Source organism: Anopheles maculipalpis, chromosome 3RL, assembly GCF_943734695.1.
Source record: "Anopheles maculipalpis chromosome 3RL, idAnoMacuDA_375_x, whole genome shotgun sequence".
In the NCBI taxonomy this organism is placed as follows: Eukaryota; Metazoa; Arthropoda; class Insecta; order Diptera; family Culicidae; genus Anopheles; species Anopheles maculipalpis.
The window spans coordinates 64,527,108-64,547,011 of NC_064872.1; the positions used below are offsets into that span (position 1 = coordinate 64,527,108).

The window sequence follows — 19,904 nt, forward strand, 5'->3', positions numbered from 1 at the left end:
GTGAAAAAAAAGTACACGAAGGATGCGTTTTGCCCACAAATCGAATTTCTGGCGCGGTCATTCACGAAACTGGTGCAATTTATAGTAGAGATGATGTTTTGTTGGATCGAGCCGGATGCAATGGTGGCTTTTGATTCTCCCTTTTTTTACAGTACGCTGCAAACAGGGTGTAGAATATGATAGGTTTCGTGTCTTTTTTTTTCGTAATGACGGCCAGGCCGTATTCTGTAAAATCTAATCTTTTAGCTAGCTTTACAACTCATTCGACTTATATCCTATTTTCAGGGTAGACATTTCCTTCACCCTCAATTCAAGTGCACCTTATCCCGGGTGCGCTCGGATGGGGATGTTGTTACTGCCAGGTATGGTTGAGATGTTGTCCTCGCTGTTTCCGATAGCACCTCTTTGGAGCATCGTGCCTTGGAGCCTAACTACTGGCTCCCAAGAAAATCCCTTTTCTTGTGGATACTCCTTGGTGTTCATCACACCATATAGTTGCCAGGATTAGCATGTTATGGCTGGCGGCACCACCATCGGCAGAACGCACGAGTCCGAAAGCCACTACAGCTTTGTGAAGCTACAGTAGCATCCAACTCACGCATTCCGCTAACAGTAAAGCCGCCAGTCACAATTTCGCGTCGTCCAAACCTAACTCAATTGATTCAGAGATCCAATGTTGGCGCTGGCGATCCTGACGCCTGCAAAACGCATGGAGCCGATAGCCACAATAACCTTGTAAGGTTACTGCAGAATCGAACCCAGACATTCCACCGACAAGGTCGCCAGTTGCGACCTTACAACTCCTAAACCAATTTTTATCGATTCTGGGACCGAAATAGCGACTGGCGCATGACGACGCCGAACAAACAAAACAAACAAACAACAACAAAAAAACAAATAACCATAACCAACTACAATCCGCTAATAGGTCGATAGTGGATACAATCTACGGGAAGGGAGAGGGGAAGGGATCAAAGGACGATTCCCATCTCTTTGGCGAAGTCAAAAGGCACCGCCGGGGATCTTCCTGCTACCCGTACGGCTGTTAAGAGTATGGGTCCAGCCGCATCGAACTCCTCACATGACTAGACGATGTGGTCAATGTCGTGGTATCCGTTGCTACAGCTACAAACTTTGGATTCGGCGCTGCCTATACGCTGAAGATATGCATTCATCGCATAATGGTTCGACATAAGTCTCGACGTCATGCGAAAAAACGCGCACGATCTACCGGGAGCCCGTGAAACCTGGGACGTAGGTAAACCTGTGGTGAGATGGAGTGCAGGAACCTCCCGAGTTCGTCCTCATCCCACATACTCTGCTAGCGAGCCATGCACAGCTGTTGTGGGGTGCTAAGAAACTCGTGAGGGAGAACTCGAGCTCTCAAAAATGCTTCCATCGGAAGCACCTCGTTTGGCCAAGGAGTCAGCTTTTTCATTGTCGGGGATAAAGTAATTAGAGCTCTTTAATGCCTCGACGTATTTCAGTGCTTCTGCATCGATGAGGCTATCAGTAAATATAAAATACTGTTGCGGAGGATTCGCGCTTATAATACAGTGCAGTGCAGCAGTGCGTAAAAAAATAGCAGCCAGCTCAGCTACATGTATAGAGCATGGCTGGCTAAGCCTGTGGAAGGCTTCGGTTCTTGTGTTAAATGCACCGAAGCCAGTGCCCGCCTCCCAAGTGGTTCCGTCTGTGTAGTACTGTTGAGGATTTGGATGGCCATACTTATCCTCAAAAATTCTGAGAACTGGTCTTCAGGGAAGATCATTTGGAATGTGCTACGTGTTCTCTCGCATGGAGGTGTCGACTACTAAAAGGGAATTGTTGGACTCTGGTAAGGTTTATTGCTCTAGTTGGACTAGGATTTGGCTGTAGAGATACAAATATTACATACTCTTTAACCTTATAGAATTGACTGTTGTCTTTGCATCTGGAGCAAAAGTTAGGGTGTTTCGGAGATAATGAGAAGCAATATTATTCTGCTAACGACTGATAATGCGAAACAAATTCAACCGCTTTAAGGAAATTTATGTATGTTTTTACCAAACAAACCGAACTTATCGTTCAATCACTATCAGCGTGTTGTATCACATTTTCCAACCACACCCTGTAACGTTGGATGAAGCAATCGTGTCCGCCAAACGGTTACCGACCGATGACAACAAACCGGACGGCTTCATCCGCCATCCATCCGCGTCAACCGAACGATGAGTTCGACACACAAACGATGATGATGTGTGCCACATGGGGAAAACTTTTCACGAGTTTCGCGTTTTGAAGGATTTTTCGGTCGGTCACAGATTTTCCATCGGGAACTTTGCCCGTGCAATGTCGTTTTTTTTGTTCGTTTGTTGTTCTCTTATTGCTTGCTTGGTGGAGGAAGTTTTTGTATGTTTCAGGTCCATCTATTTTTGGTGTTTCGTGCATACAATGCAGTAGATACTTTTTTGTTCACATCCATGTGGGCATCAATAGGTTTGCCGTGAACGCGTGTGTTTGAAAATGGAAAATTAGTTAGCGTACGGGGAAGAAGTCTCTTATCTTTGTTCTTTGCGGGCGAAATTGAAGAAAAATTCTGTTCAAAAATTCGAATGTTAGTGGGCGTTCAAGAGAAAATTGAAGTTACAATTTAGATTAATTTGTTGAACAACTGGCACTCATATAATCTCCTTGTAAAATCCTCCTTCTTTGCTTCCATCCAGGTGAGTCTATGTCTATAGATGCAGTATATTTTTCTGTGACAGCTGTTGGAACACTGAGCATATCATGTTATAATTTGCAAACCAATGCACCAGCCGAGCCTGGAGCTGCAGTCCGTTGCCGCTCGTGTTTCATCGGCAATTTTGGTTTTGCTGACATTATAGCAAGCGCGCGGGACAAATACTGTTTGCATACTGGTAGAGTGAGTCTTGCAATCACCATAATTATGTGGGACAATCGGTGTCGCGAAAGCTGCCCAAACACGTGTGCTTGGGGACGCGGACTTTTGGTGGGTGCTTGCTGCAGCAGGAAGTTCCTGTGGAACTTCACATTCCTGCTCTGGGTAACGATGATGCGGGATGATCCTCTAACTGCAGCAAATAATGGCACTGAAAGCAGCTGAACGGCAAGGGGTAGGTTTTTTTTCTGTGAGTGATAGTATTTTTCGCACAACCACTAAAACGCTGTCGGATGCTGCTGCTAGATGCTTTCGTCCTTACAAATTCTATCCGCCAAGTAATCCTGCCCTGGCATGTCCTTGAATCATACGCTGTTAGCGTACAGTTGAGCGGACATGTTCAGTCCCTAACTCGTCGTTATGCTGTTTCCTGTGCACACAGAACACACACCGAATGGAAGGGCAAAAGAGCCCTCCGACTAGACAGACTATAGGATTGGTGTTGCTCTTTTTCAATGGGAGTGTGTATGGTGCATCCGTTGCATCAGGCCAACCGGATCTTTGAAGGTGTTTCACAGCAACTGAAGACAAGAAATTCCCGTCAACCACATAACCGGATGATGTTCGTGGTGATGATCTTGTTGTAGTCTTTAATTTATCACTGTTCCGGTAAGTACCGCGAACTGGGATCACAGAGAAAAGAGACCTTTCTTTTGTGCTAGACTATTCTAAAACGTTCGGATTTTTTTGCGGGAGTAGACGCAAATATTTGACTATGATTTGATTTCAAGATATTTGGAGGGTTTTTACTACATACTTCATTCTGGCGGTAATTTCTTGGACATCAAACGCGGGCATCAATTTGAAGAAGGATGATTTTTGAAAACCTTTCAAAGCCAGCCCAAACGAACAGTATGAGAGGTTTCAAAAATTTGATGAATCTGTCAACCGCTCTACACGATACGCGCGTGCTTGTTCATACTACATGCCACTTGACCGAGTTCTGCGCTTTATCAGTCATGTTTCGAACAAACCCGCCACTCGTACATCCTGGACATTCTAAGCGCGAGGACGTTTACGTGCAAATTTGTTTTTGTAAGTCCACTGTACAAAGCCTTCCATGTGTTTGTGTGTGTGTGTGTGTGGGAGGGGGGGGGGGGAGAAGTAGATTTGATGACCATAGAATTCAACCCATCACCAACCAATCTATGGCGCAGTGGTTCGGGTTTTTGTCGCATAAAATGTTCTCGCCAGGTTCATTAGCGCTTCGTACCGGGTGAAAACCTTTCGGGAAGGGGGTAGGCCGCAAGCCTACCCCCTTCCCCATTCCTAAGCTGACGGTTGGTGTTATGGTAATTCGGTGCCATGATTCGCTACCCAGGGCGCACCGATGGGTATGGTAGGTGACTGAAAAGACAAAAGCCTTTCCCGCTTCTCGCCTTGAGAAGGATAAAAAACGGATTTTCCGCGGTGATGCAGGAAATGCTTCTCACCCCGTCACAGCAAAGCGCGACAAGTGTTCGAAAAGTCCCAAGCACGTGCAGAGCAGAGCGAGACTGTATGCGTCTCGGTCTCGGCAGGTGGTCATCAGAGTGCCTCGTTAGTCAGTCGACAGGCATATCGGGCATTGTGTGTGTGGCGCACAATTGTTGGATGAATAGTTGTTTTTTCTCTACTCCAGTATGTGAGTTGTCATGTGTATGCATGGTTCCTTGGACTGTGGTACTACGTAAGGAGCCGCCATGTTGGAAGGTGATGAAAATGTGCGGACTGGTTTGGAATGTGTCCAGAGGTTGAATGCCTGACGCCTGTGTGATGATGGCTTTCGTGAAAAGATACTAGACTGCTGGAGGACAACTTCCTGGTGGCTTCTGTGTTCCCGGCGTAGGAAGGACGTCTATCGACGTCCAACCGTTTCCCGCAGCGCGTGGTTGATGATGCTGAGCGAGGTGTAGTTCCTGCTGAGAGACTATTCTGTATGGAACTTCCGCAACCGGACACTAGTTCGGGTGTAGCGGAAGTACCGTGCGACCAATGGACCAACAGTATTGTCATCAGGAAACGCACCGTTCTCTTCCCCTGCACCAGCACAGATGACACCGGGGTTGAAGGAGTGGTGTGGAAGGAGTAACATACATACTCCCTTGCCTGGTGTCGGTGTTAACCAACCGCCGAGATAATTCATCACCTCTGAGCCCCGGTACCTACTGCTTACTAGAGGATCTCTAGATCCTTGCAATATGGTGTCGGAAAATCGCTAGTTAAAATTCCTGCGTGTTATCCCTTGAAAACGTTCATTTAGTGGTAGCGGAACAGAAAGTCGTGCAAAAGCACACAAACACACTCATGCACTGCGACATCTAGTGCCTTTATCGCGTGTGACATGTCGCCTGAGGAAGCCTGGGGGAGAGTCTTCGCCAACCAGCAGGCGAAGCACATTTATTTCCGGCAAATTTCGTGCCTGGCATGACGGGCAAACCTCAAAATCATCGTTATCATGAGGTATCCAGTGAGTGAAGTGTGTAGTATTTTGTTGGAGATGCAGTTGTGGCAGTGTTTTCGGGGACTTTTTTCTCAGGATAAGAGTATGTTCGTATTTTGGATGCGTTCTGAGAACTGATGTGCTCTCCGTGGGAAACCAACAATATATTTTTTATGTAATTTTGTCTGTTAACTTGCTAAAGCGATGCTATATGTTAAGGAGCTTGATATTAAAGCGTTACAAACTATTTAGTGAAGCACATATCTTGAAGCGTTGAGAAAAAGCTCTGAAACAGAGGCATCAAATGAATGCAGTTTCTGTGAACGATTACTCTTTTCGCCTGAACTATCCTGCTATAATATCGTACCAGCTCATCTCGACGAGATTGTTCGCAACATTTCGCAACGTTTTTTAACAATGTGTGCCTCCCATCAGTCTCACGTTTCTCTAGAGATCACTTCACAAACGTCTTCACTTCAATGTTTTCAATTTCCAGAATTTCCTCACAGCAAATGTCACAGTTTGCCAGCACCAAACGAACGATAAAATTCTCTTCCATTTGCATTCGAACAGGTAATGAGGTATGGAGAGAGAGAGCTCCCAGGATCGGATCTCTGCGCTGAACCAGCTAGCTTGCACAGGCATATTTTACGAAACGAGATAAATTTCTCCCGGGATAATAGTGCAGCGCAGGGCAAAAAAAAAAAAAAATGGGAAAGATAGCGAAGTATCTGTATCAACATCTCATACCTGGTCCCACAATCATTGGACTATGGAATGTTGTATCCAGGCATCATCCTTTGCGAGCAGAAGAAAAAATAACCAAGAAATCTTACCCGTAAAGTTAAGTTCCCGTAATGCGGAGGAGTAGCGGGCAGAAAAATCAAGCAACTGTTCCCTGGTCGTAAAAGAAAAATACTCTCCTGCAGAAAGATACGGCACCCGAGACTTAAAACGAGGGAATGCGCTCGAGTTTTTGGACTTTTATGCCACCGAGGGATTCTTATCCCTGCCTGTCGGTTGTAAGTGGAAGCGGGCGTTGGGTTTGCTTGTCGCTCTCTAGACGAGCCGGAACTCGAATCCTGTCCTGCATATTTGCATATGCCGTGTCAGTGTGCTTTGGTGCCGGCTTTGGGTTTTCCCCCGTTCGGCAAAGTGTGGAATTTGATTCGTTACCCCTCGAGGAGACCATTCTTCAGGAGACTGTGGTCTCATTATTTAGGCGGAGGCGAATGTATCCTGCTCATCCCGTCCATCGTCGTCATCATCCTTATCATCCCGGGTCCCGGTTGAAAAAGTCCTTTTTTTCAGTTGCTTTTACTTGTCAGGTTTTTTGGGCTGCGGAATGTTGTTTCGGTGGTTTGGAGTCTTTTCTTCTATTTAAATGTATCAAAAATATTTTTCCCATGCCCCCTGTCTTGTGGCCTTCAATTTTCTACAAACTGTTGTAAATTTGAGATTTGTTTTATCTAATGCTTGTTTTTCTTTTTCTGTTCTTTTTTTGTCAGGTAAGATTCAAAATTCATCATCACTGGGATGCATAAAGGGACAAGATAGCGCTACCACTGGACTTGATGATGCTATAGCCTGAGCTTTCCGTCGTCTTCTCTTTCGATAAAAATAATCATCACCACCAACATTGTTACAACGATACGACCCTTACGGGGTTGCAGTCGCACTGAAAAAACTCGAGTATGCTACTACATCCTCTGTGTCCTCTTGGCCCAAGGTAGCGGCCATCCACTGCAAAGGTCATTTCGGGGCTTGAGTGTCTTCGCTTTTCAACGTTTCGGTGTGATGCAGTTGCTGTTAAATTTTCCTTCCCAAAAGAGAGAATACACTTTTTCTACACCTTTACTGGCGGAGCTTTTTTTTGGAGCGAACCGAACGTGACGATAAGTGGTGGAAAAGGTTTAGGAATAGGATAAAATATTGGAATAGAAAATAAAACACCACCAAAGCGTGTAGAGTGCAGGTAGTATCGCGTACAGGCGGAAAAGTCCATTGAATAAATTGCAGGTTTTCTCTTCTGCACGAGTCTGCACGGAAAGTATGCAACAAGGTGACGACGCTGAATCGATAGCTATGGGAGAAAACTTTAATAATGCATGAGACCGAAGTGGATGAAAAGTAGTAGAACGAAATATATAAGACCACTAGAAAAAGGTACATCTTTTTGACACACTTTCACCGCGAACGCTTGTCGTTCTCACAGAGAGACGAATAGAAGGGTAAAGTGAGAAGGGCGTGATGAAATGTGGGCACCAACACGTAATGCAAGGTCTCAAGACCACACCCTCCTCTCTACCTTTTTGCAAATCCTTCCCCGACCGTCTTGCGCATCCCCTGCTCGGTTCAAGCAGCGTACAGGATTTGTTGTAATCCTGTCGTCACCCGGTTTCATGTCGTTAAGCATTCTCTTTTGAAGTGTAAAGTACTTTACGGTCGTGGTTACCGGGAACTTTGGTCGTACAATCGACAACGGGTTCAATGGGTTGGTTGGTGGTTGACTATTTGTGCATCGGTGTGCGCTTGTGAGCGAGAGGGTTGGAAAGTTTTACGATGACTTTTCGCGCCCACGGTCCTCTCGCAGCTTACAACTGTCAAGTATTGGATGCCGTTCGGTTGGAATGCATTGCAAATGCAGCGCTTGAATTGCTTGAATGCAATCGTGCACTTTTGCCTGTATTATGCTATCGACAATAGGGAGGAATGAAATATTTATTCCCGAAGAAATATAATCGTTTGTAAATTTGTTGTACCTTTTTCTGGATGGTTTGAACTAGGGTGGTGGGCAACTGATTTGAGCTGTACATTTATTATACTGCAATGGTGAATGTGAATCTTGGTGAAGGTGAAAAGGTGAATCTTGAGGAATCTTGTGCATAGATGATATTGTACAATAGAATAGAATTGTATAAAGTATATTTATTCATACATGCCGATAGCATCGTACGTTTTGTTTCGCTATTCCGGTTCAAATATCTCATTTTAGACCAATAAATAAAACATTTTAACATCTACGTGAGTCCATCAGCTCCAGTTGGAATCATGTCTCTCTCCTTGACCATCGCAACTAACCTATTGATAGCTCAATTTGCCCAGCTGCACTAAATACACTAAAGTTTCCGTGCTACGCCAAGGGACCGTTCAATACGTACCCCACACTCGGTATCCACATTTCCACTTCATCCCGTGTCGTGTTCCCGATGATTTGGAACTAATTAAAGCAATAAATAATAAATAAAGATGCTAAAGCGGGTAAACCTTCCGGTTTTGTGCATACATGTGTTGCTTGCCGCCTTCGCTGAGCTATGCGAAGGGACCAATTCTCTTGACCACTGAATAGCGCTCGGTCTAGGGAAAGGAACGCGCTGCTAATAGAGCTTTTGGGGTATTTAGGTTTCTTGTGGGTATTTGCACAAAAAGAAGAGTTCACGTGCATACTATGCTATGGTTGGCTCACTGTATCGGTTTTGCTTTTCGTCTTCTTTAGGTCCAGGTGTTGTGAGGAGAAAGTGGTGCGGTTAAGGAGCCAGCAGGAATAGTTGTTAATTGGTGTTATGGTGCACGAATCTCTAGGCTATGGGGAGGGAAGAAGGCTGGTAAACTTTAACCTCACTCTAACCCTCCGGGAGCAGGATAGGGAGCTACTACTATTCGTATCGAGATAACTGGATCGAAATTAGTTCGCAGTTCATTCAGTGTTTAGTGCAGTGAAGGTGCTTATCACCATCTGTGGTGGATTGTGGGGGTGGACGGGGAGAAGCCGTTTAATAGGGATGTGTCTGTGTGTGACTTTAGAAGTACTTGCGGTTAGGATTTTGTTGTTGCATTAACTTTTATTCATATATCTTAGAGTAGATGGAGTCTATTAAAAATAGTGAGATATTTTGTTTTTCTTTCCTTCTGTACGTTTCAGCATGCTTTTCTTCTTCTCTTGAAGTGAAGTTGAGTTTGGAGTGTATTTTTATCGATTTAAATTACTTTATTTTATTTATTTGTAGGAAGTTTTTGATATCTTCAATCAGTTTTTCTTTTCCTTAATCATGAAATCTTTGTTCCGAATTTGTTCAAACGCTTACTGTTTTTTTTCCTTTTTACTTCACAAATAAAAGTCCTCAAATTGCCCTTTACTTCAACCAATATTTTTCGTAGCACTTTTTTACTGCTTAACCCGCTGTTACTCTGACCCGTTTCTTTGCGACGTTAGATAACCGGGAATCAGTAAAAAAAAAAAAAACCGGTTACCAGACGTAGAAAAACCAAACACCCTATCGAATGCTCCATATGCTCCTCGTGGACTGAAACGGAAGTAAGGAAAGAATCTGCTCGAATGTCCAGTTGGTGTCTTTTACTCCGCAGCCTGACAACGGTCATTTAGTGTGGTTATTGTAGATTTCCTGGCTCCCTTTACACACACGCTCGCAGCCTAGTCACTACAGAGTGGGTGTCATTCTTACCACCTCCCCTTGTCAAGGGTCACAAACATCTGGATAAGTACGCGAAGAAGCGGACAGTATGACGTAAAAGCAAAAAGGAAAGGATTACTCGGTGGAAATTTGCCCCAGCAGCAGCCAGTGGTTCGTTTCGCTATATATTGTGTTCTTGGTCAGCCCGTTATCGGGGTACCGGAACATTATTGCTGTCGTTCAAAGCATCTTGTGCACCGTTTTTGTGACCTCCTACTTCCGGCTCGGCAAGGGTCAAATTTCTTATCCGTTTCATGTTGCCTGAGTATGGTGTATTTGAAGTGAGGGAACCCTCCTCACACCAAGACGATCCGGCTCCATGCGTCTCGGGCGCATTTAGCTCACGGAACGAGGGGAAAGGTTCGCCAAATCTAAATTGCACATTTTCCCCGCAATGCCAACTGGAATTTGTTGCCCGAAAAAAAACTTCACCCCGTCACGAGCGGCAAGCAATATTTGGCTGGTAAAATTGTTTGCATGCCTGTTGGTGGCAAGCAAGCAGCAGCAGTTAATGTCATCGAGTTTGTAGAAAAGCCGACAACATCTATTGCTACCATATCATGGCCGTGTGAGGATGTGTCATTTGCACTGTATTTTCCTACCCTGCAGCATCTACGGCTGTTTGCATGTCTTCTGTCTATCTGTTTGGTTTTTAGTTGTAGTTCGGTCGATGCGCGTTGTTTCCCTTCGACGAGATTGCTTTTGCAAACTCTTGTGGCATGTGTGAGCTATAATCTCTCGCTGGTAGCGTTTACTTTTGTGCCAAAGGTTTTACAAAAGACGGTCGATAGCTTTAGCAGACAGATGTAAAGCGGTGCGCGCCCTTTTATTTGCTGTTGATCGATACGGATAAAAGCGTTATCCGTTTTGGGTTGGTGCTGGGTTTCAACCTTCCCGTCCGTACCCCATTAATGGCTCTCGATGAATGTTATGCACACACATATAAATTTAGCCATATTCGATTTGTAATAAAAGAAAAGTGCGCGTGTCGAGTCGTGAAAAAAAGGTCGCGTTCCTTTCTATCCAAAATGTCTTTCAATCTAGTCTTGGGTGAGGGTGTCTTCGGTGGACTTTTTTTCTCGTTTATCTCGCAACGGAGATGCCTATTGTTGGCGAGTTTGAGCCACAGCCTTTCAAATGTTTTTCAGCGTAAGAAGACCTTTCTGCACTTGTGCGCTATCGTGTGTCGAACTTTTTGGCGATTTACCTCGCGGCCGCTGGGTGGCGGCGCCGCAGCTAACGACACAAGAGGTGCCGGCTTACTGCATATACGGCTGTATCTTGAGCTATCGCGTGCGCACACACTGGCCGTAGTGAACACAGCGAAACGGATTTACTCCAGTGACACCGAAATGTGTGGTGCGATTGTTGTTACAACCTACCGGCTAATGTTGGCGAATGTTGTGGGTCTTTATGGGAAATCTCGTTAACATAGTAGTACCGTTGATAAGTATCGTGGCGCGAAGTACAGTCGCGCTAAATTTATCAGCACCAGCATCACCCCGGGCGCTGATAGTAGGGGTATGGCGAAATTGGCTGCCAGAAACCATTGTACGTGATTACGTTTTGTTTGCAAGGGCATGGTATTGTTGCGATATTTTTTATTTTTTTATTTTTTTGGAAATCAATTTGATGATGGTAGAAAGGGATTTTTTTTCCCGTAAAAACGGCCGTGCCGTATTGCTACAGTAGTACGGGATGTAAGGTTTTAAAGTTGTAAAATTATCGCAGTAAAAATATATACATATATATGTTTGAGGATGTGTCAATCAGCAATTTTTATAAGGTTTTGCTAGGTATAATAAATTACAGGCAAAAATTAAATGAGGCAGGCAACTCAGATAGGTATACTGATTTTAGTTTTCTCCCATGATAGACGCAACTTATGACATACAAAATGTCACAATCCTGGACTTGTCTTGTCGCTCTGATGTCTAGCAATACAGTACCGGTTATCAGGTGCAATTCGGGCTTTATTTCACTCCGCCTCAGCTACAGGTACAATTGAAAGAGCTTAAAATGGTAGGTCAAGGACATTTGAAGTTGTATTGTTATAATTCATCGGACGGGCAACTGCGGCGGTGTGCGATGCCTACACCTGACTGAATCGCGAGGCCAATAGAATTGGGTTGAGGATCAATGGGACGAAGACCAAATACCTGTTTGCCGGAGGACCGTGATAGAGCCAGACCCGGAAGCAGAATATCAGTTGACGGCGACGATCTCGATAAGATAGAGGAGTTCTGGTAACTTGGTGCGATTGTAATTTCGGACAACAATGTAAGCAGCGAAATCCGAAGGCGCATTGTTCAGGGGAATCGTGCCTACTACGGACTCCACAAACTCCTGCGATCCAGAAGACTCCAACAACACACGAAATGCACGATTTACCGCATACGTCCGGTAGTCCTCTACGGGTACGAGTCCTGGACTTTGCTGACGGCGGACGCCAATGCACTCGCCATTTTCGAGCGGCGGGTGCCACGTACTATGCCAGACTGATGCCCCACCAAGAAGGTGCTCGTCTGCAACCCGTTCGGCACGAGGCGTAGAGGGAGGATCACATCGAGCTCGTTGGCTAGATCAAGTGGAGTCAAACCTTTCGGAGATCGGATGCAGTCGTCGATGGAGGACTGATTGGTGATCTGGCCATGTCTCCGCGACGTGCTCAACCCAGAGCAGACCAAGGAAAAGAAGAAGTTCTGTAATATTTTGATGTGTAATCTCACCAAATTTAATACTACAGATTCACAAGGACTTCCAAGGGGGGCCAGGTTATGAGTTGAGATCGGCAAAAATCCTCACACCATAGGACCCGTGCTGCAATTCCACAAGGACAATTCCCTCGCAGTGAAGACTGATTATCCAACAAGTATCAGCACGTCTAGTAAGCCATTAGATGACCGGCGTGACCTCCTTAAGCCAAGAAGAAAATAATTGACATGGACTTCAATGTTACATGGTTGCGATAATCTCATAAACGACTAACGCAGGTTTCCGTGCATCCTGATTATCCAGCTAAATTTAATAAAACCTTATTCGCGTTGCAAAGTTCTTCTTCTTGGCTTAACGATCGCTCTAAGGTCATGCAGGCCATCGAAATAGACTACCGATACTACGTAGTTGGTAATCAGTCCTCACTACGGGGGGATGGTCCAGATGAGATTTTAACCGAAGCCGTATAAAGACCGGCGCTCACACTATCGTTCCGCCCTCGGTGGTTCATTGCATATAAAACTGTATATAACGCATTGATTATCCGCCAGCATCTGTGACAGAAGGCACTGTATTTATTGAAAGTGTTAATAATTTATTAAAGACATTAACAACAGTCAGATTTGACATATAAAATACTAGACTTAGCATAGTATATTTGTTCCTTGGTTTATAATGCATAATATTCCAGAAATAAGGCTTACAATGCCTTAAGTTATAACTTAAAAGCTAAATCCCTGACAGCAAATTTGATAGACAACAAATTCTTCCAATTTGATCCGACATCATGTAGTGTCGAAGATGGTTTGATTTTCAACGCGCTAGCTGCAGGAAGAAATATGAGGAAGTAATCTACCACTTGTGAGATTCGTTTTCAACACGTACAAACCGAGATCTCCATCATCGACAGCAATGTGGTTCATATTCTGACATCCTATTCTCCAATCGACACCCTCTCAACAGCCTCTGAGACGCTTGATCCATTTACAATGCACTTCTTTTCCATAATTTTTTTTTTTACACCCGCTTGGTTATTGCTCCGGTGAAACGTGAAGCACATAAACTTTCCCTGCTAAAGGGCCACACCAGCTTGTCGGCTTCAATATCGTACCGCCAGGGTTCGATGCACTTCCGCATTCGCACAATTGCATTTGCACTAGGCGAAGGAAAGGACGGCGAACGAGCGCACACACACACACGAGAGTATACTTCGCTGACCATATGTGCCTTGCGTCCACGTATCCTGTTCCTTTGGGGGGGAGGGATTCACGGGTGCATTAAAAAGAGTTGATGATTATGATGGTCCAAGCGTGTGTGTGTGTGTGTGTGTGCTCAGTCTCGTATGGCCATCACGCCGTATCGAATGAAGGTTATAACTACAACACCATCGTACACATCGTATTGGCCTCTTTAAGTTTTTTGCCGGCTACCAACAGTACCCACTTTAGCCCTTTCTCAGCACTTGTTCACTCATCGATCCTTTATCGGTTGACCACATTGTCAATGTTTACGGAGAGAAAAAGCATGCCTTGTAGAATGTGTGTTAATGGGAACTCGGTACACTTGTCGTAGAAAGGAAGCTACAGCTATAAGGGCAACACGGTCAAGCAGTAGTTGCCACTACACTAGCCCGCAAGTACCCGGTGTGTGCGTGTGTGTGCATTGTGAACACAACGAACGACAAGGAGCACCGGACCAAAGTGTGCACATCGTAATATTACGATGCATCGGAAATTGTAACCGGTCGACCGGGGTGGGTGTGTTCTTTTACTTCCTTTTTGGTTTGCCGTAACAATCGGTCGTTGTGTCGTGTTAAGTTGATATCATCTTATTTCGTATGGCCGATGTAGAATTGGGCCAGCATAGCTAAGGAGAGTTGCCGGACAGCGTTGGCTTGGCAAGTGTGTCATGTGTAGAAAGAGGTGTTCATGTAATGAAAATTAATATGCTTTCAAATGAAATTCACTTTGCCAAGGAAAATTTCAACGGAAGGATCGATTGGGAGTGGAAAGGAAAGTGGTGATAGCTCGCTGTATGAGGATGAGGTTCGGACGTATCTTGCTGGAAAAGGTTTTATAATTTCTCCGACCGGACAGGTTGCCTAGTGTCAGGTTTTAAAGCAAAGTTGTAAGTAGTAGAAGATAGGAAATTAAAACTATTTGATCCACATTTTGTTAGAAATTAAATCCACTAATAAGTTGGTTAGTTTTTTTTCCACGGAATACTTTAATTTTAAATTGTAAAAAAAGTGTTTACGTTTTGCTTTATGAAGCTCTATAAAAAGTGTTTGATAGAAGCACCACTAATGAGAAAAGTCATGTACCGAGACCGATCCCCATACCGCAGTCAACAGTGCAGAGAGATTTAAGCTAGGAGCGTTACCATAAACATGTTGATTTAGGTAACACTTCCTGGAACGTAAATCCATGCTTTCCCTTTCCTGGCGCTTTGGGAATTAGGTATGGCCATCGGCAGAACACACTCGTCTTCCCTGTAAAGTCAATCAGGATCGCCCCGTCCGCACTAGCATTTAGTTGTTGTGAGAATGTGGGCACCATGCCCTAAAATGCCGCATCTGTCCGCTATGCAGATGCTGCTCCGGTAAAGAAGAGTATCAGCGGGGAAGCGTCACTGCTGGCGCTTCCCCCCAATGCTGTCGCTTCCCCCCAATAATGCTGCTTGGTTCAACATCCTGTCCAGTGTGTGTTGCATTGGTGGAAATTAATTTATATTAGACTTTCGTAAGTAGAATTTGATACGCAGTGAGGTGAGTAGTATGCCGTTGCCGTGGATGATGCGGTACGTGGAATGTGGTCAGCTTTCGGACATTACGCACTCTGGGTGTGTGCCTGTGTGTGTGTTTGGGAAACTACGAACATCTGCATACCGAATGCAGAAGCCAGGGGCAGGCCTACGGACAAGCATGCGGACGTATTATGACAACACGTACATGCACTAAACAATCCATTATCGGGATTTTCCTTCATCATTCACTTTGTGTGTCGGTTATGCTGCAGGTCGGTTGTTCTCGGGTTTCGATTAACGCTCTCCCATACCCTCCCAAGTACTTTGTGCACTGAAATTACTGGGTTTCATCTCGGCCGACAGGGAGAGGGAGTGGTAGAGAGTAAATCAATATCTGGTAGGGCACCCAGACACAGTGCTAACATATCGCAATGTGTGCTAATAGCGGTTGCAATGCTTTAGCTTTATACTACAAGCCAACACCGCTACCCTACCTACCGGTCACTTGCGACGCGACGGGACCAACTGCGTCAATGAATAAGGGGGTAGCCATCGATTTAAATGTGCTCAAGGGAGAAGGTTCACGTCGGTTGTAGTCGGGGGATCGGGGGAAAAATAATACGAGACAACGAGATTGGCGTTGAATCGATTAAGAAGAAGCGATATGATGGGTTGGGCGGGGGGGGGGGGGGGGGTACGGTGGTGGTTGGTAAGATGATCTGAAGATATACGATGCAGATAAACATGTGAGCTCATATGTTTAATTAGGGCTTTACAAAGCGCTGAGAGCACTCTTAATCCGCTGCTCGAGCCTAAGCTCTTGCTCAACAAGCGTTGACTTTAGCGTGCTACTGCTCTGCCTGTTGACCCGTGGTGTCCCAACCCGTACTCACCTTTAACGTACGGGTCGGACTCTTCGGTTGGGAGTTCTGAGATTGTAAGCTTCGTGTTCTGGATTTCGGTAGAGATATACGGGTCATGGGTCTTGGAAATGGTCCTTCACGCGGTACCGTGAAGTACACGATGCGTCGTGCTGCTGTTTAGGGTAATAGAATAATGACACACAGGCACCATCTTCGGTCTTCCCGCGTTTAATGGAGGCCACATAGACGCACATTACCCGCCATAAGGGGATATCTATGTCCGATGTCCTCTTGTAAGCCCATTTAAACGAGATTGTTTCAAACCCATTGAAACGGTCACGCTCTCGCTATTGTCTCTCGTTGGAATTGATGATGGTTCCAAGAGTTTGTTCCTTGCCGAAATTATCAACCAATTTGGTTGGGTTGTGCGTAAGTCCCTAATCCCTGGTTGTGTGGATATACGGTCGCAGATAGAAATCTGACTTCCAGTGTGTGTGTGTGTGTGTGTGTTTCATGTCGGGATAGAAAATTAGCCCTTTCATTACCCTACTTAATCCGGGCAGCAAAGAGCACAGACTATCGTCCATGGAGGCTGGTTGGTGTGTAACACTGGGCAGGTAGCAGCGAGTTGTTTGCTAAATTATTGACAACCGTATTTCGAAGTCAGTAAGCCGGCTACGCTTTGACGATCCACACACAAACCGACAAGTGTCTCATTAGAAAAGAAGGGTGAAACACGGGATATGGCGGCAAGCTAATGGTTTTGCGGACTCTCGAACGTAACAACGCCCCGAGTTATACGGGGTTGTGTAGTACGCATCGGCGATGGCACACGATTCAACTAGGCCAACCCAACACAACCAGTTGGAACTAATTAACGTCAACCGGTGTGATAATTGAGCACAGGGAGAATAGATGGGACATACATGCGCGGGTGATGGACAACCGTGAGAAATGGGTGATTCGGCGAGTTTGGGGTTCTACAAACCTGGTGCCGGAAATCTACCGGCGATGTAGGAATGGTGTAAACACACCCCACTACAAGAGTACCTGGTCTTCTTCCCCGCTCACCCGGAAATGCTAGAAATGCTTCTCTCTTTACGAGATCTTCTAGTTGCTAGCGACTCTAGTCTACCGGTTGTGTTGATGATGATGAGCTTGTGGTTTTTGCGGCCTGCATCAGAACGCGTGCTACGCTACGTGGGTTCGTACTGTGCAATGAAGTGTCTTTTTTTGTTGATATTTTGTCTGTACATATACAAAGGCGAATGGTAGGGAGCAGTTTACATGGGCGGGGGGGGATCTAATTGTCTAAGTAATGTGATGCACCTTACTACGATACACTACCGTGGCGATCACGTGTATTGGAAGGTGATCATCATTTGCTTGTCGAACGTTCTTGCCCGGCACTTTTCGGGGTTTGCGCGCCACGAGCGAGTTCACCATCACGCCACCACCCTTGGGTAGGTTTGTTCATATCCAGTGCCTAAATAAATTCGCAAATATCGTCACCACGGTTTGTTATTTCTTCGCTTGTTTATCAGAGTCGTATGTCCAGCCGTAGCACACTGGGGGCAGCCGTCAAACCAATCGGCCACAAACTCAGATTTATGTGATTGGCCTCACGATGCGAGAAACAGCAACCGAACGGAAGCTGGGAGGTCATATTAATAAGTATAAATTGTTGTTCGTATGGCGCGTTCGTACGGGTTTCGTTTGTGCCGCTAGTAATGTGTGACGACGATACTGGCTGCCCGGCGTTTATTTAGATAGAAGCGCCCCCACCCAATCCACGTTTCGTTCGATTTTGGAGGGGCGCTCGATTGATGCTCGTGGTGGGTTTTGTTTTGCTTCTTACGATCAGATGTGTGTGGTCGCGAAACAACTGCATCATCGTGGCAACGCGAAATATCAATATTTTTGAATGGATACGAATTCGCTTAATGTTCAAGGAAGCCAGAGCAAAAGATTGTACAACCATGGGATGGAAAATTTGGATGGAATTTTGGTCGTTTCACCCAGCATTATCTTGTCTTGACATTACAATATTTTAGATTGAGTGAGATTACTGAGTATTCTGATAGAAAGACACTGTCTACAATTTTGAAGCGTTTATACATATTTAAAGCAGCTGTTGGAACATTGTTTTACTTTTTTTGTAAATCCTCCGACAGTCGACTTGTCGGAGGAGCGGATTGCGGCACACAAAAGATTGTTGTTGTGGTGATGGCAAGGGAACCAACTGTTCCTCAAAAGACAATAAATAGGGGGCGAAAAGGCTTTTTGCGCTCTCTCCATTTTCAAAAGCGAATCAACCGGTAACTATTAGCTGCGACAAACAAAACTTATCCGAAATTAAATCCGCGAAAGAACATTGGTGCCGTGACCAGGATATTTACAACCCGAATACTCGCGATTTTTTCGATAAGTTTAGCATAATCCACGCGCGCGCATTTCGGTAGTTTAGCTCGCATTTTAGTACACTACACTCGAGTACGCAACTTTCGCACCGTTTAACAAAATGCCTACTCAAACAATTTTGGCTTCACGAAGGACGATTTTGCTCACTACTTTGGTGCGACACGAACAGTTTTTACGGGAATTTGATCCCGAGCGAGACTCCAATGCCGTGGAAATACGACTTAATAAAGTCCAGCAATTGGCAAACGATCTGGAGAACATTCAACAACAGCTGGAAGATGCATCAACCACTGTTGAAGAATCCGAGCATAACGACGCGTTGAGGCAGGATTTCGAGCCACGCTTAATCTACGTGGAAGGCGAATTAAAAGCGAAAATGAAGGAAATTTCGCGTAATGAGGCCGCGCAGCAAAAGGCTGGCAACAGCTCCCTGAAGGGAATAAAATTGCCGACCATCACACTCCCGGAATTCAATGGTGACTACATGCAATGGTTGACCTTTAGGGACACTTTCGAGTGTCTTATACACGACAACGTAGATTTGCCCGCCATACAAAAATTTCACTACTTGCGTGCAGCGCTGAAGGGTGAAGCGGCGCAAGTTATCGAGGCGATTACAATCAGTGCGGCAAATTATGACCAAGCTTGGAAAATGGTCACTGCAAGATATTCCAATGAATATTTGCTAAAAAAGCGTCACCTGCAGGCCATGTTTAGCATGAAGCCGATCAGGCACGAAGGTGCGTTGACCCTTCATCAGCTGGTTGACGAATTTGAGCGCCACAAAAATACGCTTCACCACTTGGGTGAAGATACTGACGCTTGGAGCAGTATTTTGGAGCATTTATTGTGCACCAAGCTGCCAACAATCACGCTCCGTGATTGGGAAGAGCACGCTTCCAATGACGAAAATCCAAGCTACGAGAATCTTGTAATTTTCTTACAACGTCGAATGCGAGTACTCGAAACATTGTTAGTAAACAAACCAGATACGTCACTCGCGGAGCCTATCACACACACGCGACGTCCAAATTTACTGCGCGCTACGAGCTTTGCGACCGCCGATAAAGAACCTCACAGTTGCCCTGTATGCAATATGCCTCACGCCGTTACGCGATGCCAGCGATTCCTTGCTATGGATCCTGCACAACGATACCGAACAGCTTTAGACACACGAATTTGCCTAAATTGCTTGCGGGACAATCACCGAGTGCGTGATTGCTCCTCGCAATACAAGTGTCGACACTGCCATTTAGCGCACCACACACTACTACACGCACAAGTTTCACACGGCACATTTCCCACTGCACCCACCACGCCAGCTG

At 45.3% G+C, this 19,904-nt stretch overlaps 2 protein-coding genes across 2 annotated transcripts in view; one reads left to right on the top strand and one right to left on the bottom strand.

Moving 5' to 3' along the window:
• Positions 1 to 1,135: 1,135 nt before the first annotated feature.
• Positions 1,136 to 19,904, bottom strand: part of LOC126563321 (multifunctional methyltransferase subunit TRM112-like protein) — a 459,819-nt gene continuing 441,050 nt past the window's right edge. Inside the window, exon 4 of the mRNA XM_050219954.1 lies at positions 1,136 to 1,150. The gene's annotated coding sequence lies outside the window, so the exon portion shown is untranslated. The remainder of the gene's footprint in view (positions 1,151 to 19,904) is intronic.
• The window catches only part of LOC126561339 (GATOR complex protein Iml1), a 295,116-nt gene continuing 290,414 nt past the window's right edge, over positions 15,203 to 19,904 (top strand). Inside the window, exon 1 of the mRNA XM_050217426.1 lies at positions 15,203 to 15,215. The gene's annotated coding sequence lies outside the window, so the exon portion shown is untranslated. The remainder of the gene's footprint in view (positions 15,216 to 19,904) is intronic.